This window comes from Lupinus angustifolius, chromosome LG18, assembly GCF_001865875.1.
Source record: "Lupinus angustifolius cultivar Tanjil chromosome LG18, LupAngTanjil_v1.0, whole genome shotgun sequence".
Classification (NCBI taxonomy): Eukaryota; Viridiplantae; Streptophyta; class Magnoliopsida; order Fabales; family Fabaceae; genus Lupinus; species Lupinus angustifolius.
In genome coordinates, this window is record NC_032026.1 from 4,899,799 (window position 1) to 4,922,659 (window position 22,861).

General features: G+C 36.4%; 1 long non-coding RNA gene across 1 annotated transcript in view; it reads left to right on the forward strand.

Annotated features, from left to right (window-relative positions):
* The window catches only part of LOC109332235, a 23,675-nt gene extending 3,703 nt beyond the window's left edge, over positions 1 to 19,972 (forward strand). The window contains exons 2-3 of the long non-coding RNA XR_002105883.1: positions 5,997 to 6,000; positions 19,962 to 19,972. This is a non-coding gene — a long non-coding RNA (uncharacterized LOC109332235). The remainder of the gene's footprint in view (positions 1 to 5,996; positions 6,001 to 19,961) is intronic.

The window sequence follows — 22,861 nt, forward strand, 5'->3', positions numbered from 1 at the left end:
CTGATTTTGTTTTCCAAGTTTTTCAGTTTCAACAGCTTTTCAAAAAGTTAGGTTAATCGATTAACGCATGCCTTAATCGATTCACATCATATTTTCATATGTATTTTCAATTACAAAAACTCAAATATGTTATGCACTTGATTCATACATGTTTAACACTAAGTTTATGCCTAGGATGCACATATACATGTATTTATGTGATGCATGAACATATTATGAATGACATATCTCAAAGATGAAATGATTGAAAAGTTTTATGCATATGAGACATGTGTTAGTTGACCTAAGCCTTAGACTCAACCTAAACTAGTTTCTAGTCTAAGTCTAGTACCAATTAAAAGACTTAAGCATGTTGATTTGTTAATGATCTTCAAGCTCTTATTAGCACAAGTTGTCCACATCAAAACCATGACATATAATGAGAGAGTTTTCCAAAGTGCTCCTCTTGACATGCGCACTTTCAAATTTGTTGTTGTTTTCACCATTCACAAAGGCCTTCACCACATACATCTCATGACCACAAGTTAATCCTACTACATAACAAACTATATGTTAATGTCAAACCATATCGTTACCCATATTTTCATAAATAGGCCATGACTACACTATTGACTAAGATGTTATCAGAAAGCATTGTAGTACCTAGTACGAGTCCCTTTTCTTCACCAGCCATATTGGTATGAAAGAAAGACAAGTCTTCACAGTTCTATGTAGATTATCACAATCTGAATGTCATTATAATCAAAAACCAGTTCTATATTCCAACATTGGTGAATTATTAGAGAGTTGGTTGGTGCTAACATTTTTTTTAAGATTGATTTATGGTCAAGGTACCACCAAATTTGTCTTTATCCAACTGATACCCACAAGATCTTAGTGATGTCATTTGGCCTTACCAATGACACATCCACATTTCAAACTGCCATAGTGAGGCCAAAGTTTCTCTCAAAGGAATGAGCAATGTTAGGTAGTATGGGCCCAAAGACACTACTACAACAATTGCAAACAAGTCTAAGGGTTAGTTTGAGAGTTGAATTTTGGAGGGGAAGGAAGAGAAATGGAAGACCTGAGAGCCATGAAATACACTTGTGAGATGGCTCTCAAGTCTTCCCTTTTCCTTTTCCCCCCTCCAGAATCCAACTCCCAAACTAACCCTAAGAGAATCATCCAGTCACTCATCAAGATCAAAGATTATGTTTTGAGGAAATAGGGTAAATATATGCAATAATTATTTGCATAATATGTAGTTTATAATTTCCAGAAAAAAGTATGAAATATGATACGTTATTTTACATAGATATTTTTAATGTTCTTTAAATCTCCAAATTATGCTCTGCTAGGGTTTCTAATCCTAATATATATATACAACTATATATACGTGATGACATCCTTTTATTTGAAATGTTATTGAGCAAAACAAACATTGTTTTTGTATACATTAGTATCAATTGAATAATGTTTTGTTATACATTAATATCAATCACATATGTTTTGGTATACATTAATATCAATCACATTAATTTTCATTGGTGTGAAGTGAAAGGATTTGAGTTAGTGAATGTAGAAAGTAATTTAAGATCAATTCTAATCATCGTATAATGTGTAAATATGAGAAAGAATAAGATTTAGTTGTTTATTACTAGAATTGCTTTGGTATAAACTGACATTCATATGGAAATATAGTTGACATTCATAGGGGAAAGGAGGATTAAGTTTAACTTATGAATACAAATTGTTCTGTAATTGTTATACGTAACTGATGGGCATTAAAGGTGCTGCTATATATACAATATACTTTTTATAATCTACAAAAGTTAATTATAGAGTTAAGGAAGACTATCAACAAGATGTTGGTCTAGTGGTGTAAGGCTTCACTAGATCTCCAAGACGATCAAAATATCAAGAGTTTGATTCCTGTGTGCAATACTTGTTGGGAGGGACAACCACACACCTAAAGGAGATTAGTTCCTTATCCAAAGGGTGATGAGATACCCTTGGCAGTGTGAAGAGTTAAGGATGATTTGTTCAATGTAATGAGGCTTTCAATTTTGGATATTTTTTGATAATACAAAACATTTCAGACTTATACTTTGTAGAGATATCTCTAGTTCCACTTAAACCTTTTCACTGTGATCTTTGCTTTAGGGAATTCATAATGCCTCTCCCAATTAAACTGCATTCATTATTAAATGATCTGATACTAGTAGAAAAATGTTGATCAACTAGGTAGCATGTTTTAACTAATGTATTATGATGATTCTAGAAGCTATGTACTAGATGTTGATTACAAGTTAAATGATTAGAATGCCTAAGTCAAGCTTTTCAGTTCTGATGTTGGTGACAAGGGGGTTTATCAGCTTATGTACTATCTTAAATACTTGTTTATGGATAGTTCTGCGTGGTCCTCAATTATATTCTTATATTCAGAATTATAATCTAGTTCTGATGGATGATTTCACTTTCTTCACTAACTTGTAATCTAATGAGCATAAATATTTCACCTCTTGTTACAAGATTCATTGATAAGCTCAAGATAATTTAGACTTATGTATTCAACTTGATACGAGATATGTGTTTGACGTTATATATAGTTGGTATTAAGCCCGAATAAAAAGTGAAGATTGTGTTAGGCAGCCGACAACCAATGTAAAATTTTGTCGAATCTCTATAATATGGATAATTGATATGATAATACTAGTGCTAGGCCATCGCCTAGAAGCAAAGTGTTGTATCGCTCGGGTACAGTTCAAACGAGCAAGGGTCACTACATCGGCGCATGGATATAGTGAAAAATAAGCAAGGTTTCCTATACTTGTGTGAACGAGTGGGGGTAAAGAAGCTACTTCACCAATCTATGATGCGAATGAGAGCATAAAATATAAATACTCTTACAAGCAAATAAATGGAAATAGATGACACAATGATCAGAAGGAGGATCAATTTTATGTGCCTAGAAGAAACTAAATGGGTTGAGGAAAAGGCAAGAAAGTTAATTACTTTAGGTTTTAAGCTATATACACTAGTAAGACAAGATCGAGAAATGAGGTAAGTATAATTGTAGATAAAGAATAGAAGAAGGATGTGTGGATGTAAAGAGAATAAGAGATAAGATCATATCCTTAAAGTTTATAACAAAGGAATACACCTTTATTGTAATTAATGCTTATGCATCCTAGGTAGGGTTAGACGAATATAAGAAGATAAAATTTTGGGAGGATTTAGAAGGAGTAGTCCACACAATACCTTTAGGAGAAAATAATTTCGCTGCATATTATCTTAATAGGCATGTGTAAGGAGTGATATTAGAGGACTTGAAAGTGTTCATGGTGGATATAGCATAGGAGAATCAAATATGGAAGGTCTATTCTAGACTTCTCATGAGCTTTTAATTTTACACTAGTGAATACGTGTTTTAAGAAGTGGGATGACCATCTTATCACATGCAAGAGTGGAGTTGCACGTTCTCAAATCAATTTGTTACTTATAAGTTAATTGAATAGAAAGTTTTGGTTGGACTGCAAAGTAATGCTTGAAGAGAGCTTGAGGAGCCAATAAAGAGTTTTGCTTATGGATGTAAGGGTGAAAAGTAGAGTGGAGAGAAAAAGGATAATATAGAGTCCCATAGATTAAATGGTAGAAATTGAAAGGAGGAGAACCTAAGAGCTTCAATCAAAGGATTTTGAAAAAAAAGGTTTTGAATTAAAGGGTTTTGGTTGGTAAAAGGAAATGCTAATGATATGTGGGAGGAGATTGTCAAAGAAATTAGGATGATATTAAAGGAAATACGAGACGAATCTAGAAGCTCTAGACCAAAAGTTACAAAATCATGGTGGTGAGACAATAGTATCCAAGACAAAGTTAAGGTGAAAAATAATATTATAAATCATGGTCATCACAAGCCTCGCCCAAGCGAGGTAATGGTCGCTCAAGCCATAATTCAGAGGAAAATCATCAGAAAATACTTGTACCCCTAGCCCAAGCGAGTGAACCTCACTCAGGCGCTATTTCAAGACCAAAAAGCTGATACTTACTGTTTCTCCCTCGCCCAAGCGAGGTGTTCAAGTGTGGAAAGGCAACTTCTCTCTCCCAAGCGAGGTGTTCAGGCATGGAAAGGCATCTTCTCTCGCTCAAGCGAGACTCTCTAGCTTGAGCGAGAGAGTAGCAGTTAGTGCATGATATCGGCAGTTTTGGAAGACAAACGGATCATCGAAACACTTATGAAGCAATTATTGGCACGAAAAAATAGGGAGATTAAAATAGAACTCGTGGAAACGATTCTATTTCACATGATACCTTGTATAATTTCATGATTCAAGCATTGTAATAGCGAGAAGGAGTGATTAGTTCTTGCTGATGGATTCGAAATGTAATCTTCTAACCTTTGTACTCCTGGATTCGATTCCATTATAATAGTTATTTGATTTTGGGAAGTTCATCCCGTTATTAATGCATGAATTTAATTTGCTACTAAGTTCTTGTTCTTAGGTTCAAGTTTAATTGGGAAATTAAACTTGATACCGAACCTGGATCATCTTCCTTCATACATCATTACTCTAGGAATGGAGAATGATGCATGTATTGCTTTTACATGGAATGTAATGCTAGTTAATTGGTTAAATGTTCAAGGAATTGGCATTTGAGCAATTATCTAAGGATTTTACACTCAAGGGATTGATGTGAATGATTTGAATGACATGTGCATCTGAATCAGTAACTTCATAATTCACTTGGAATTGAATCCAAGGATGTCATTGGGAAAGAACGATGCATTTCGATCCCAATTTAATTTATTTATCTTTCGTTCAATTTACAAATTTTATAACTAAAAGCAAATCTTATAAAAATATCATTGTAAATATTGCTGAACTAATTCTTGTAGGAATTAGTGTAAATCCACTCTACTCCCTGAGGATGATATCCCGGTACTTTACCGGATTTTATTACTTGGATGATACGGTGCGCTTGCCGTTCCACAAATATCTAACAAGTTTTTGGCGCCGCTGCCAGGGAGCAATGAGCAATTTACATTAGTTCTTTATAGAATTTATTGAGTTTTGTACATAGTTATTCTTTAATTCTTTTTAGTATAATTCCCCCTTGTGCTAACCTTTGCTGTAGTCTTTTTTATTTATGCTTTTGCGAGGTAAAGCCACTGAAGAGAAACTACAGTATAATCCCGAGATTGAGAAGTCTGCTAAGAGCAATCGATAGAAAGCAAAACAGAAGAGACAACATGGTCCTCAAGAAGCACAGTGTAGCTCTGAATCAGTTATAGTCACTACAGTTTCAGAATCTCAATCTGAGAAGATGGAAAATATAAACAATACTGCTGATAATAACCCAAGGCCTAATCCTCCAAGGAGAACATTAGGAGATTATGCCATGTATCAAGGTCCTTGACACTACTCTAGTATTGTGATTCCACATACCGCAAGGACAATGGAAATCAAGCCTGCCTACCTGAATTTAGTCAGTGCTCATCAATTCACGGGCAAGGATTATGAAGATTCATATGCCCACTTGGATAATTTCTATGAGCTAGTGGCTACTATGGGATATTCAGACACTGAGAGGGAAGCTTCTTATATGATGTTGTTTCCATTTTCCTTCCTTGGTGAAGCTAGGGAATGGTTGAAATCACATCCAACCCAAAGCTTAACCACTTGGAGCAATTTGGAAACTATGTTTTTAACAAGGTTTTTCCCTTCGGCGAGATATGTGCATGCTAAGTTTGAAATCTCTACATTCAGACAATGTGCTGAGGAGGCTTTTTATGAGGCATGGGAGCGTTTCCAAGTGTTACTGAGGAAATGTCCCAATCATGGATTTGAGGATGTTGATCAACTGAACATTTTTTGCAATGGGTTGAAGCCGAACACTAAGATGATATTGGATGCCACAGCCGGTGGCACTATGATGGCAGTTGATGTTGAGCAAGCTACTAGAATCATTACTGCACTATCTGCTACAAATAGGCAAGCTCAACACAATAGAAGTACAGTACAGAAGAGAGGAGTGTTAGATTTGAATACTTCTTATGCTATTCTGGCTCAGAACAAGATCTTGACACAACAAATTGAGGCCCTTACAAAGCAAATGTCCAAGTTGCCTCAACAATTGAATATAGTGCAGACTCCTTCTATTCATCAAAAAGTGCTACAATGTGAATTTTGTGGGGCTGATCATGTTAATGGTCAATGCTTAATGCTTACTAATACACAAGCTGAAGAGGTTCAGTATGTTAACAATCAACCTCGTCACGCTAATTTCCCTAACAACCCTTCATTCAACAATCTATTTTCACAGGGTTGGAGGGGAAACCAAAACCAAAATCAACATTTTGGGTGGAGGCAGGATGCAGGACCATCTAACAAGCAACCACCATATCAACCATCTTATCAGCAAGGGTCACACCCACCATTACATGAGAGGAAAACGAAGTTGGAACAGACATTGGAAAAGTTTATGCAAGTCTCTATCTCAAACTAGAAAAATATTGATGCTTCTATCAGAAATCTGAACACTCAAGTGGGTCAGCTAGCTAAGCAAATGGCAGAACAGAACTCAGATAGACAACAATTCTCCACCAACACTCAAACCAATCCAAAAGAACATTGCAAATCTATCACTACCACAAGTGGTAATATCATTGGTAAGGGTATTGGTGAGAACTTGGCTGTTGAAGAAGAAGTTTTGAGAGAGACCAAAGTTGGAGGTTCAGAAGAAGTGATCAGAGAGACATAGAAGGGTAAAGCGGTACAAGATGAGGAAGGGGTTGTCACCACTGATGATGATAGAAGGGAGAACAATGATAAGAGGAAGGATGACCTACCTCAGTTGAAGGATCTCCCTTATCCAAAGAGACCTTCCAAAAAGGATAAGGAGCGACAATATGCTAGGTTCTTGGATTTATTCAAGAACCTCCAGATCAACATTCCGTTCATGGAGGCGATGGAAAAATGCCAGTGTATGCTAAATTCATGAAGAATTTTTTGACAAAGAAAAGAAAGTTTTCAGAAGAAATAGTGAGTTTAGAAGTTGGGTTTAGTGCTATCATTCAGAAGTCTTTGCATGAGAAGACTAAAGATCCGGGCAGCTTCACTACTCCGATCACTATTGGTGAAATATCCATGGGAAAGGCACTGCTTGATTTAGGTGCTAATATTAATTTGATGTCCCTTTCTATGCTGAAAAGAATTGGGGATTTGGAGATCAAGCCTACCAGAATGACTTTGCAACTAGCTGATAGATCTATTAAATATCCTTATAGAGTTGCAGAGGATGTTTTGGTGAAGGTAGATGGGTTAGTCGTTTTTTTGTGAATTTTGTCATTATGGATATTGAAGAGGATAAAGAGGTTCCTCTTATTTTGGACAGACCCTTCATGAAGGTTGCTCGATTTATTATTGATGTTGATGATGGAAAATTGAAGGTAAGAGTTGAAGACTAAGAGGTGAATTACAATATTTTTGAGGCTATGCAACATCCGAGATACAAGCAACACTGCTTTCGGGTGGATGTCTTTGAGGATTTATTCATGCTCGATGACATTCATTTGAGTAGGAGTAGCCCGTTGGAGAAAGTTTTGAGGGGAGATCTAGAGGGAAGCAGTATTGAGGAGGAGAAGATGATCAAGACATGTGTGGCAGAGTTAGATGCACCCTGCAAGGTTGCATCTAATCAAAATATATTTGAAGAGTTAGGGAAAGATAAGACAGTTGAAGCTCCAAAGGTGGAATTGAAAGTTCTTCCTTCACATTTGAAGTATGTGCTTTTAGAAGAAGGAGGGCAGAAACCGGTAAGCACCAATAGTACCCTTACATGTGATGAAGAACAGTTGTTAATTGGGGTACCGAGGAAGAATGTAGGAGCAATAGGGTGGACACTAGCTAATTTGCATGGAATCAGTCCATCTTATTGCATCCATAAGATCTATATGGAGGAGGATTACAAACCGGTGGCACAACCTCAGAGGCGTCTTAATCCCACTATGAAGGAAGTGGTAAAGAAGGAAGTGATGAAACTATTAGATGCTGAGATGATTTATCCCATATATGATAGTAAGTGGGTTAATCATGTTCAAGTGGTCCCAAAGAAGGGAGGTATGACTGTGGTTAGGAATGACAAAGATGAACTCATCCCAACCAAAACAGTCACTGGTTGGCGAATGTGTATTGATTACCGGAAACTGAATCAAGCTACTCGCAAAGATCACTTTCCTCTGCCATTCATGGACCAAATGCTAGAAAGATTGGCTGGACAAGAATTCTAATGTTTCCTGGATGGATATTCTAGTTATAATCAGATCACTATGGATCCCCAAGACCAGGAAAAAACAGCTTTCACTTGTCGTTTTGGTGTTTTCGCATACAGGAAAATGCCATTTGCACTGTGCAATGCACCAGCAACATTTCAGAGGTGTATGTTAGCTAGTTTTTCTGATCTTGTGGAGTAGTGTATTGAGGTTTTTATGGATGACTTCTCGGTCTTCGGGTTGTCATTTGAGAGTTGCTTGGCAAATCTGGACATCGTTCTGCAAGAATGTGTTGAGACAAACTTGGTACTAAACTGGGAAAAGTGTCACTTTATGGTGACTGAGGGAGTAGTTTTGGGACACAAGATCTCTTCCAGGGGTATCGAAGTTGACAAAGCAAAGATTGAGGTCATCAAGGACCTTCCACCATCACTTAATGTCAAGGGAATTCGAAGTTTACTTGGACATGCAGGTTTCTATAGAAGGTTTATTAAAGACTTTTCTAAAATAGCAAAGCCACACAACAATCTTTTAAACAAAGATACCATTTTTCAATTTGATGTTGAGTGTTCCAAATCTTTTGAAATCTTAAAATAAAAACTGATTTCCACTCCTATTCTAGTAGCGCCCGACTGACATCTTGATTTTGAACTTATGTGTGATGCCAATGATTATGCTGTCGGCGTGGTACTAGGACTGCGAAAGTCTAAAGTTTTCCATACCATACACTATGCTAGCAGGGTACTCAATGAGGCACAAGTTAATTATGCCACCATAGAAAAAAAACTATTAGCTATAGTGTATGATGTGGAGAAATTTAGATCTTATTTGATTGGCTCTGAAGTGATAATTTTTACGGATCACGGTGCTATAAAATACTTGCTAACTAAATCGGACTCCAAGCCGAGATTGTTGCGTTGGGTTTTGTTGTTGCAGGAATTCGACTTGGTGATCAAGGATAAAAAAGGGAGCGAGAATTGTGTAGCAGATCACCTGTCAATACTAGTCAATCAAGAGGTCACAGTAAGAGAGTCAGAGGTGGTGGAGGAGTTTCCTGATGAGAAGCTTCTCTTGGTTCAAGAAAGACTATGGTTTGATGACATAGCTAATTTTAAAGCTGCATGGGTCATTCCTGAAGAGTTGTCATGGCATCAAAAGAGAAGATTCTTGGGAGATTCTCGTCACTATGTGTGGGATGACCCTCATCTATTTAAGACTGGGTCGGATGGACTTTTGAGAAGGTGTGTATCCACTGAAGAAGCTAAGAGCATCCTATGGCACTGTCACAATTCGCCATATGGAGGGCACTTTAATGGAGAGAGGACAATTGCTAAAGTCCTCCGATCTGGCTTCTACTGGCCTTTTGTGTTCAAGGATGCACATCAGTATGCACGACAATGTGATAAGTGCTAGAGATCAGGCGGGATCTCCAAAAGGAACGAGATGTCATTGAATAACATTCAGGAAATTGAGGTGTTTGATTGTTGGGGAATTGACTTTATGGGACCATTTCCACCGTCATGCTCACAAGTATACATACTAGTGGCGGTGGATTATGTGTCCAAATGGGTAGAGGCTGTAGCTGCACAAAGGGATGATGCTAAGACTATGATCAAGTTTTTGAAAAGGAATATATTCAGTCGATTTGGCACACCTCGGGTACTTATTAGTGATGGAGGATCACATTTCTACAATGCACAATTGGAGAAGGTCCTACAACATTATGGTGTCCAACATAAGGTAGCATCACCTTATCATCTGCAAACAAATGGACAAGCGGAGGTGTCCAAACGAGAGATCAAGAGAATTATGGAAAAAAACACTGTCAACTACAAGGAAGAACTGGTCTCTTCGACAGGATGATGCATTATGGGCCTACATAACAGCATTCAAAGCACCCACAGGATTATCCCCATTTCAACTAGTATATGGTAAAGCATGTCATTTGCCTGTAGAGCATTAGCACAAAGCATTATGGGCCCTCAAGTTTCTCAATATGGACCCCAAAGTAGCAGGTGACCAAAGGAAACTTCAGTTACAACAGTTGAGGAGATCAGGCTCACTGCCTATGAATCCTCCAAGTTATACAAGGAGAAGGTCAAGCTGTATCATGAATGGAAGATCCGTCAAAAAGACTTCCGGGCGGGTCAAAGTGTGCTGCTGTTCAACTCTCGGATGAAGCTGTTTCCGGGTAAACTAAGGTCTAAATGGTCAGGATCCTTCCTAATTAAGAAAGTTAAATCACATGGTGTGATTGAATTGCAAGACCCGACTTCTCAAAGGAGCTGGGTAGTCAATGGCCAGAGGGTGAAACCTTACTTGGGTGGTGACATTGAGTGGCTCACCACAATCATCAACATATCATAAGCTTAACATAACAGGCGTCAAGCTAATGACGTTAAACAAACGCTAACTGGAAGGCAATCTAGCTTTATTTTCAGCTTGCATTAGTATACAAAACAAACCAACAAAAAAATAACAAGAGAATTTATAGGCAATTATCGCCCAGGCGAGGAAGGTGGCCTTTCAGTCCCAAACCCCCCACTCAGGCGAGACAGCCTCGCTCAAGCGTAATTAATTTGAGTGACTCTTTGTTTCTCCCTCGCCCAAGCGAGGATGATATGACTTTCAGTTCTGGAGCCTCGCCCAAGTGAGAGGGTGTAGACTCTTAAGTTCTGAAATTTCTCCCAAGCGAGAGTTCCTCGCCCGGGCGAGAGGGCACGAGTTTTGTTTTAAAAAAAAGGGTTGTGGGTTCATTTCCTCACACCGCATTGCAAAGAAACCAAACATAATCTCCCAGCTTGTGCCCTCTTCAAGAGTTGGATTCTTTCATCATCTATTGCACACACAGTAGCAAGCATTATGAGTGGATTGTAAGTGTACTTTTCATTTCATCATATTCTCATTTGTGCATTGCGTTAACATTCAATCATTTTAGGCACATTTAGGATGGATTAGTTGCTCTCGATGCTATATTGTTGTTATTGCGCATTGCACTATGATATTCATGCGTGATTAAATCGTTCAATGTGTTTTTACAGGAAAACAAATTTGTGGCTAACAAGAACCCCCCTCTCAAGAAGTTGAGAGGAACTGCAACTTCACATGCCTCTGAGTATGACCAGACTGTGTTCAAGAAAAAGGGGAAACATGAACGATATACCCTACTCCTTAATTGGGTTTTCGTTCTTGAGAGGAGGCTACAATTGGAAACAGATGAATATCTCATTTTCACAATACCTTTGACTGTGCTGAAATGGTGGGGAGTGGCAACCCCAAATAACAAGTTCGACCCCGATGTCGTTCTTGTATTCTATGCCAATGCTTACCCATTGGAGGGAGAAGAACTTGCATACAAATCTTGGGTCCGGGGAAAGACTATCTTGTTTGATAGAGACACTGTCAACGATTTGCTGGACAACCCTTTTGAGGCACATTAGGGGGAATTGTGTCAGTTTTATGCTGCTGAAGTTGATGGTACGTTCACTATTGAGGAGACTGTTGCGCAAGTGTGTGTCTACCTGGAAGGTCATTTAGCACCAATCCGAATGGCCAACCCCTCCGGATTTACCGGAAGTATATGACCGCCCTGACCCAAGTCTGGATGATATTCTTGCTGCACAACATGATTCCAAGCAGTCACGTGTCGTCATTGCCCCTTTCTGATTGTTGCATCATTTATGAAATCATGAAGGGTATGATGATTGATGTGGCTAAGATAATCGTCACGGAAATATACAAAGTAGTCATCAAAAAAGGCAAGAAGGGATCTTTGGGGTTCCCATCATTGATAACCGAACTCTGTGCTCAGCAAGGAGTTCAAGTTAACAGAACTGAGAAGATAAAACCCCTGACCACCATGCAGTACATCCGTCAGAACTTCAAAGAGGAGGATGGGGTACAGTAGGGTGATAGTTCTCACCATCCACATATGTCATTCCCACCTCAGCAGCTAGAGATGCCTCCTTCGGCACCTTATTAGGGAACCACTCAGGAGCAGCTTCACCAGCTCACATTGCATATGGAGCATATAGAGCTTCAAAATGACATCCTGAGACAAGGGCAGGTGTATCAGCAACAAGGGTTGTTTGCTGCTTTCCAGCATTTGAGTCCAGGGAACCAATTCTGAGGTTCCTCGGACACTTTCACCCAACAGTTCCCTTGGCCTAGGGTCAGGCCTATCTTTATGGAGGGGGCAGGACCTTCCGGAACCACTAGATATGGCACTAGAGATGGTACAACTACAGAGGGTGCTAATCATGAAGATGATGATATGGAGTTCATACTCTGATGAGCCTTTAGGCTAAAACTGGTTTCTCTGTACTTGCTTTGTTACTTATGTTGTGTAATTTAGGATGTATATTAGGATGTATGTTTAGGCCATATGTTTAGTATCAATGTTTAGGATGTATGTTTAGGATTGATGTGTAGGATGCATGTTTTGTTGTTTTTTCGGTAGGTGTAATTTCATTATGTACTTTGTGTTTTGTTGTTTTCTGTTCAAGTTAATTAACAAATGTAGTCGATGAAAATGTGTCTGGTTTAAATGTGTTTGTTGAGTTCAATTGTGTAGTTGTGCTATAGACATGTGAATTAAAATGTGATATTAGAATATGTGATTGAGATTGATTAGGGTTCTAAATTTGACTGTTTTCGGGATGTGGATGTTGATTCAGACACAGATCGAATATGTTGAATAATGAGCAGTTAGTCAAAGGACAAAAGCTTATAACCGGGTGAGTGAATGCATCCCAAACACAAATGAGTGTCTTTGCTGGATTTCACCAATGAACTTTGCCTGATTTTTTTGTGTGCCATTAAGCATGGAATAGCATGGAAATGACTAAGGCCTAGTTTAGGATAGTTGAACTACAGCCAGAAAGCCTACCGAATAAATCAAGAACCTGATTTTTGCTAGCCCCTTTGAGCTGAAAATTTTTTGTGAAAAATTATGCACCTAAGCCACATTGAAATGATCAATCCGCATACCTTTGGAGATAGATCATTAGTGCATATGAGTCTTGGTGGACAATGGGAATTAAGTTTGTGAATATGAAGGTAGTTAAATCTAAAAGACCCATTCTTCAACCACACGTTTAAATGGTAAAGCATGAAGCAAAGGAAAGAAAGAAACAAGTCAAAAGTAAATCATGCAAGAAAATAGAGACTCAAAAAAGAAAAGAGACGGTTAAAGAAGGAAAATTAGATGGTTGATGGAAAGAGCATGGTACAACAAAATGGGAAAAGGAACACGAGAAGGAAAGGTAAGTATGCACTAGTGGTCTACCTTCCTTTTTGAATTCTAGAAAAACCAATAATTTTTGTAGTCAGGCCTCATTACAACCCTAATGAAGTCCTTAAGATCCATGATTGAACTTGTGTATATGGCTTGCTTGAACTGAAAGGCAAAGTCAAATTGTTCTAGGTCCAACAAAGAGATGAGAGAAACACGTAACCTGTGAGATTGAGAGAGTCCTTTGATAGAACTGAGTAGTTATTCTTGCTATTCTCTTTGAACTTGAACTGTATGTGCATTCTGTTATCAGTTGGAACTTGGTACATGATGATTGATCATGAAACAGGTCTTTGTGAACAAGTAAGAGAATCTAGCCGATTCATGATTGGACGAGTAATTGTTTTGAAAACCAAATGTATTGAATTGATTTATATTGTGTTATTTTGCTTGAGGACAAGCAAGATTCTAGGTTGGGGAAATTTTTTAAGTGCTAAAATGTTAATGAAATGTATATGATTTTAGGGCACTTTGTTTAGATTTATGATATAATTGCATACAATTTCCGATAATCTAGTAATCTTGTATTCTTTAGGAATTTAATTATGTAGTGTTGTTTTCAGAGTAAGAAATGATGAATAAAGGAGGAAAAAAGAGAAGAATAAGTTTATGAACAACACGAGCCTCGCCCAAGTGAGGTAGTGGTCGCTCAAGCCATAATTCATAGGAAAATCATCAGAAAACACTGGTACCCCTCGCCCAAGCAAGCGAGCCTCGCTCAGGCGCTATTCATGACCAAAAAGTTGATACTTACTGTTTCTTCCTCGCCCAGGCAAGGTGTTCAGGCATGGAAATGCATCTTCTCTCGCTCAAGCGAGAATCTCTAGCTTGAGTGAGAGAGTAGCAGTTAGTGCCTGTTATAGGTAGTTTTGGAAGAAAAACGGATCATCAAAACACTTCTGAAGCAATTCTTGGCACAAAAAATAGGGAGATTAGAATAGAACATGTGGAAACGATTCTATTTCACATGATACCTTGTATAATTTCATGATTCAAGCATTGTAATAGCGAGACAGAGTGATTAGTTCTTGCTCAGGGATTCGAAATGTGATCTTCTAACCTTTGTACTCCTGAATTCAATTCCATTGTAATAGTTATTGGATTTTGGGAAGTTCATCCCGTTATTAATGCATGAATTTAATTTGCTACTAAGTTCTTGTTCTTAGGTTCAAGTTTAATTGGGAAATTAAACTTGATACTGAACCTGGATCATCTTCTTTCATACATCATTACTCTAGGAATGGAGAATGATGCATGAATTGCTTTTACATGGAACGTAATGCTAGTTAATTGGTTAAATATTCAAGGAATTGGCATTTGAACAATTATATAAGGATTTTACACTCAAGGGATTGATGTGAATGATTTGAATGACATGTGCATCTAAATCATAACTTCATAATTCACTTGGAGTTGAATCCATGGATATCATTAGGAAAGAACGATGCATTTCGATCCCAATTTAATTTATTTATCTTTCGTTCAATTTACAAATTTCATAACTAAAAGCAAATCGTAAATATCATTCTAAATTTTGTTTAACTAATTCTTGTGGGAATTAGTGTAAATCCACTCTGCTCCCTGAGGACAATATCCGAGTACTTTACCGAATTTTATTACTTGGATGATACGGTGCACTTGTCGTTCCACAAATATCTAACAAATCTCAGTTTGAAACTCCCGGTCTAACAGTGTATTGTCCCATCTCCTAGCTCAAACTAAGAGCAGTTTTGGAATGAAACTTCCTCCCTATTCCTATGGGTGGAGTGAGCTCTAGCTTCTCCGCTTCGAGTAGCCGAATCGCCCTTTCTTACCAGATATTGGATTCCCTAAAAAATTTCGAGCCAAGATCAAGTGATTTTCTTCCTCTAGTTAGGCGTAGTTTGAATTAGCTTGTCAGTGGTAGAAGCTGGTTCATCAGCTTAAGCTAATCAATTATCCAAATAGCCTGCCCTATGCTATAATAGATTAAGCTCCAGCTGCGCTTTGCTGATTTATTTCTCAATTTTGAATCTGAACTTGCAACTTTCATCACGAAAGACGCTTTCTCAATATCTATTCAATTCGGACTTCATGCTCACTTCGGAAATGAAGCTAATAAGGCCTAAAGCTGAGTGACGAGTCCAAACATCTGGCATGAGAATCAAGCAAAGTAGAGCGATAAGCACACTATCAATTGATCCAAAGAAGCTTAACGCCAACTTCCATTCATGGCCCAGAAGGAAAGAGATGAAATCTCTTATTCCATCAAAGGAAGCTATTAGGCTGCCCTTAGAAAACCATGAATCTTAACCCTAGTGAAGGTAGTCGATGAGAGAAAAAGGTGGTTTGCAAAAGATAGAGTTATTTTATATGATGCTCTATCTGTATTGGTAGATTATTCTAACATTGTCTGATCCATATAAATAATTCTACCTAATGAGATAAGGACTTAATTTTTTTTATCTAATTATCTAGAAATGTAGGCAAGGAACAAAATACATTATATAATGAATTAATGATAATGCGTAATATAGTACAATATCTTCCATCGAAATATTACTCATGTGTATGCATGTAGTTGGTAGTACTAATTACATAATATTTCGGACTTAAAGAGTTAGGATATTCTTAAAACTTTAATAGTTATTATGTTTAGTTTTCTTTGTAATGGAGGATATTGTATTTTCTAGTAATTTGTCACTTTTACTCTATTACAATTTTTTCCATTCACCAGTTTGTTTTTCTCCAATTAAAATGTTGAAAACATTCTTATCATGCCCAAATAGATAAAATGATCTTTAAATAAAGATTCTGAGTTTGAAAGTCGATTATGGATCGATGAAGATATTAGCATTATGTCTGCCCGTAATAAAAATGTATGCTCACTAATTGTATTGACTTTTATACCAATAAAAAAATATTTAAAATTTAACTACTAAAACAAAAAAATTTACTTTTTTATTTTTGTGTCTCATAAGAGTTCTTCTTGTTCTTATATATTCCTAGGTGCATAGGGAAATCAATACTATTTAGTTTTGAATTTAAAATTGATAGTTGGCATGTTTGATTTAAATTGTGTTTTGGATTATAAAAAATGAATTCATATGTTCTTTCATTAAATAGTGAATGAGTTGATTATAAAATATTTAACTATTTTAGGATAAATGGAATCAATAGCAAAGAGACGACATTGACCATAGACCGACTCCCCGTTTGACGCATCAAGGAAGAGAGACGATGCTGGCCAATATCAAATTATTCAAATCGCATAAATCAAGTAAAATAATAAGACATTTTTTATATCTGAAGTTGTTATTATTTTTGACAAATGGAATCAATAGCAAAGAGAATATACTTATCGTAAAGCGACTTCTCACTTGAGACGGAAGGGCAGAGATAACATGAGCTATTCAAATTCCATAATTAGTTTTAACATTTTTATTCATAAATAATAATAATCATTTAATATTAAATTTAATGAGAGGGAGTTCATTTACTCCAATAGTAAGTTAAAAGAAGCTATTTCACATCTTAACTATTCATTGTATGAAAATCTAATGGTCCACATGATTTGAATTAGTTAGTAGATCTGAACCATTAGATTTTCATAGAATGAATGACTAAGATGTGTAATATGTTTTTTAAACTTAGCAAGTGAGTTCCCCCTCAAATTTAATAATTATTTTTATAAAAAATATTGATGAGAATTTAATTATAAATTATTATTTAATTAATTCATATATAAAAAAGAGCATTAAAAAAATAAAAAAAGTTAATATACATGTAGTGCAATGTGGTGAGCTGTAGTTGGCTGCTAACGTTAGACAAGTCAAATGGCTAGGCTTGGTCAGGCAGACCCACCAAAGCCTAGAAATTAATAGGGCTTAAGTGTGATATTGTGTACTTTTGATTGAATTCGACCTTTTTAGCCTTGACCGACCATACTATGTTAAAACCAGGGTTAGGCTTACCCAAGCGGGTTCGAGCTACCCATTTTTACTTCTTTTTTAGGACTTTTGGTTTGATAATAATCCTTAGGATAAAATTATTTTACAATATACAGTTACTACGAATTTATAATAAAGATATGTAATAAATATTGGTGTAATGAACTTTGTTGCGACCCGATTCTCAGTTCGAAGACCGGCCCTATGAAGTAGGAAGAGACAAACTTAATTTCTACCTCTCCCAATTGATTTGGAGTCGTCGCTATGTTTTTTGCGGTTAAAACGTAGAAAACTCTCTAATAAGCCCAATTAGATAAAAATGGTCTTTAAATTGAGATTCTAAGATCAGGAGTCATTTACAGATGGGGAATGTATTAGCATCCCATTCGCCCGTATTAAAATTGTACCCTCGCTAATCACATAGACTTTTATACTCTTAAAAATTATTTAATAAAATTCAATGACTAAGGCCAAATGTTTTATTTTTTATATTTGTGTTTGACAAACGTTTATCTTGATCCTACGTATCCTTGTGTGCAATAGGGAAATTAAGACTACGTGGTTCAGGTTCGAAAATTGGTTGGCCGAAATATAATTTGAATTTTGTCGTCTTTAAGATAGGTGAAACAACAGAAGCTAATGTCCGCACCATACCAAATCTCAAATATATTTTTTAAAAGTAATTGAAATTTTATTCTCTCCAAGATAGACAAAACAATAGAAATTAATATACGCACAGTGTCAAATCAAAAAGAGATTTTAAAAGGGTAATTGAAATATTTTATTTTCTAAAAGATAATTAAAATTTTATCGTTTACGAGATAGATGAAGTGACAGAAACTAATGTCCACATCGTATCAAATCTCAAATAGATATTTAATATAGTTAAAATTTAATCGTTTATGAGATAGATGAAGCACAAAAATTAACATCCACACCACATTAAATATATTGCAATTTTTTACGTATTCAATCAGTAATTTAATTATCATTGCTAAGAAAGATTATCAATTATTATTATAAAAATTAAAAAATTAGTAAAGATAAAACATTAAATAGAAAAACTTACATGCAGATATCCTAACTATACAGTCTGGGGTCGGCAGTGCTAGGTCATATTTTCACTTACCACCTACCAAAGCATTTGTTTTACTTATCATATTTTCACAAGCTACAATAATAACATAGATCTCCACTCCCATGTGTTTGATTTGATCACGATCTTTTTGATCCAAAAGTAACACATTTTGGAAATATTATTGCCCAAACATGAAGTAGAAAAGGAACCTTGGGATATATTGTGTCACCAAACCGATTAGCATAAGTACCATAGGCCTTTAACCCAACCATGAAATGATTCTCTATAGGTACTTCTAATTATTGTAGGTGTGTAGGGACAGTGGCATAGAGCCACGTTTTTGCATATGCTCCCTCCATTGCATTTTTAGCCACTCTCCCAGCCAATGCTCACAATGGGAGGTCTTGAAAACGAGGCATTTGTTGCCATCACATAATAAGGTAGTGATATCAAAACTTCAATAGTTGTGTATATATGAAAACAGTGGAGATCTCCCCATGCATCAAGGATGAAAACGTTTTCTCCATGAAATTGATTCCACCACAAATAACCCATTTTGCTGGGATATGTCATTGTCTCTGAGCTGGTCCCTATACAATTGAGATTGTTCCATTGGAGAGGGTAACTTATCAAGTCTACTACTCAGAGAAAATATATTATCATCCATATCATTAAAATCTCCTTCCTTCTTCATAGGTCACTCTCATCTAATACATCATTACGTATCAAACTTGTTGTTTGGATCATTTCAATGATCTCTTCTAAACACCAATGCTTTATATAGGCTCATTTTAAGCCAAGTAGTTCTGTTGTCACCCGTGACAACAGGAACACAAGAATTGGTCTGGTCATCATGCATACTCTCTTGCAGTTTCTCATGCACTACTTTCGAAAGAATTTCTCATACACAATGATGTCTCCTCTTACGCTTCCCGGGGTATGTGTCATCAAGATCTTTCCCAGACCCTATATTATGCAAGACAATTTATGGTTGATATTGATTCTCGATGCAGCTGCTAATTGCAGGAATGGTTCTTCGAGAAGATGAACTTATGAGATGCGAGGAGGAGAGGACCATAGAAAAGGCCAACAACTTTGACTTCAGAGAAACCCAAGATGATCCCGCCTATGGCCACGCTAAGGTGAGGAGATCAAGAGGGTTGATGGATAAGAGCCACCGTACAAATAAGATGAAGACACCATAGTGGAGAGCAACACAAGCCTGGTCACCGCAGAGAGAAATAAAGAACTGTGCAAACTTAGCTTAGCCTTCGCATGGGAATGACTTAGCTAGCTACAATTTGAAGAACCACTAGAGCATGTTGTTGTTGCTGATTAACAGGTTTTTTTCAATTGTGAATTAGGTTTATTTGGTTTCCTCCCCCATAGAAAGAGAGAATGAAGAAGTTGTTGTAAGAATAGGATTGCAAAGGGGGTGAATTAGTCGACTTAAAATTATAGTAATTTTTTCTACAAAATGTAAGAGTTAATGTGTAGCGGATAATATTGCAGAAAAATAAACAAGTATAAATTAAAGAGGAAAGGGAAAAGAGAGTACACAAGTATTTTATACTGGTTCACCTTCTTATCCATCGAAGGCTACGTCAAGTACTCTTGCAACACAAGAGATTTTTCACTAAATATTATGAGTAGTAATTACAAAGTCTCACCCTGAGATCTCTAAGTACCTTACCCTCTCACTAATATTTATACCCTTGAAAAATACTTTTCCAAGTTACTCTATCCCCTTTCTATTCACACCCTGTGAAAGAAAGTTCATTGCAATGAAAGAAGAATTTCAATAATGACTTTGGATTGCCTTTACAAGTATGAAATATTATAATACTTGCAATCCAATCAACTCTCTTTTTATACTTAGTAATAATGCTCAATAGATTTGTAAAACTTTGAATCAATTACTTGAAGCAACTCAGAAAAATTCTCCTTTTGAAAGTTTAAGAACTTAGTGCAAAAGTGTAAAAAATAGTGAGAGAATTTTTTCCCAGAGTAGTATGAGAGTTATATAAAAGTTGTGTGTTTATGTTGTGAGAGTTAGAGTCTTTATATAGACTTTCCAAACACCCATGGTGCCTTTCTGAAAGTGTAAGAGTTGTTTGAAGTGAAGAGATTTCATTTAGAGTGAAAACATTTTGTTTTGAAATCTGAAATCTCATGTAACAGTCTTGAGTAATCGATTACTTACATTAAGTAATCGATTACCCAAACATATTATCCACTAATTATTTAAAAACGAATTAGAGTAATCGATTACACTATTTGGGTAATTGGTTACTCAACTTTTGTAAAACTGGTAATCTGTTACTCAAAGGCAGTAATGGATTACTCTGAACAGTTTTAAGTTGGATAACTCTTTTTCTCTAACATGTAACTTGTTACTTGAATGAAGTAACCCGTTACACATCATTTCAAAAAATGTTTTAAGTATTTTGAAGTATTTTTAAAGTGTTTCTTTATTCTTTAAAAATGGTTTGAACATTACTTACTACTTTGCCTAACAAGGAGTTTTAGGATAGAAGTACCTATAGAGACTTAATCTAATTTTTGAAGCTTTATTCTTCTTTGTCTTCATAAGTATTCTTCCTTTTCTTCTTTTTGGCGACGTTGGTGTCTTCATCAAAATCGTGTCAAGGTCAGGAGCAAAGATCTTCTTCACAATCTCCCCCTTTTTTATGATGACAAACCAATATCTTCTTGACGGTGTAGTTTTCTGAATTTTCTAAGAGTAGCATACTTTGTGATATATCTTGACTTGTCTTTGAGTATGCTCCCCCTATCTTGTATGCTCACCCTTTCATTTGGAGGTAAGTGCCTGGAATAAAGTTTGACAGAAAATACATTCTCCCAACCTTTCTCCCCCTTTTGACTTCATCAAAAAGTAGAAAAGCCAAGAGTCTAGCACAAGATATATAACATATATAGCATACATGATGTATAGTACAATAGATATAAAAATTAATGTAGTAACTAGATAAGATGTTTCAATCAAAATATCAGGAATGGGATAATAAAGCATAAAACATCATAATGTAATTTGTCGATAAGTATGCAACAATAACTCAAAAGCAAACAACAACTAAGTAACAATTTGTCCGAGATTTTAAAGTAGAATAACCAGAAAATCCAAAAAGATATACTAAGATTCAGGCTCCGAGTTATCTTCATCTATATCCATGTTGTCCATCCTAGAGGAGAGGCAATGAAGTTCATATCGGATTTGTTGATTCTGAGAGTCGAGAGCATCCATCTGGTTAGTGATGTAGCCTCGGAGAGAAACCAACTCATCCATAATCATTTGGTTTGAGGGCATGGCAGTAGATGAGGATGATTGAGCATGAAACTCAGATGGTTGTGAAGGGTTAGGAGCTTCAGGTTCAGATGGTTCAGCATCAGTAGTCGGCTTGTCGGTTCTATGAGTATAAGTGCGGGTTTGAAGGTCTTTGGTAAAACCCATTTTGTGGATCACATCCACATCAATGTGGCTTTCTCGAAGATTCAGAGGCATCTTTGTTTCACCGGTCATAGAAACTCCAAAATGCTGAAGAATTTTGGTTATAAAGATCGCATATGGCAAAGGGCTTTGAGTACCTCTAACAGTCCACATTTGTCTCATTATCATCAGAGACCAATTGATGTCGATGTTAAACTTTATGGCATACATCAATTGGAGTTCTATGTCACTTATTTGAGAATGATTTGAAAATTCTGGTATTATGACATAGCTCAAAAAATAATGAATCAAATGTTCCTCTAGTTTGAGATATCTAGCAGATAGGATGTCTCAGTGTTTGACAGTCTCTCCAAAGCCTTGTTGCTTACGCATTTCTATTTCCCTTTTCGAAAGTCGACATAACGAATGATAAAAATCTTTTCGATCATAATTATCTCATTCACATACAAGGCCGAAACCTGTTATGTTACCTTGATAGGGTATGTTACATATCAATGAACTGAAAGTTTTTAGATCTAAAACAATGTCTTTTCCTTTGACATAGGATGTAAGACGATTTTTCTAAAAGTTCATGTTACAATAAAATACTGGCACAAGTTTGGGATAAATGTCATTTGTTTCACAACAGAAGTTAAAAAGGTTTTGTTGACATAAGAGATAAGGGAAAAGAAAATCTTCAAACTCAAAATTATCAACATTACCATATTTAGGAGTAAAAATGGCGCGACCATTGAAGTGTTCCTCAAATATCTTGCATTGCTCATCATTAGCAAGAAGCCTTGTCAAGTCCAGAGGGTTGCATTCCAAAGCTGTTGTTCCTTGACTCCTTTGAGTGGTA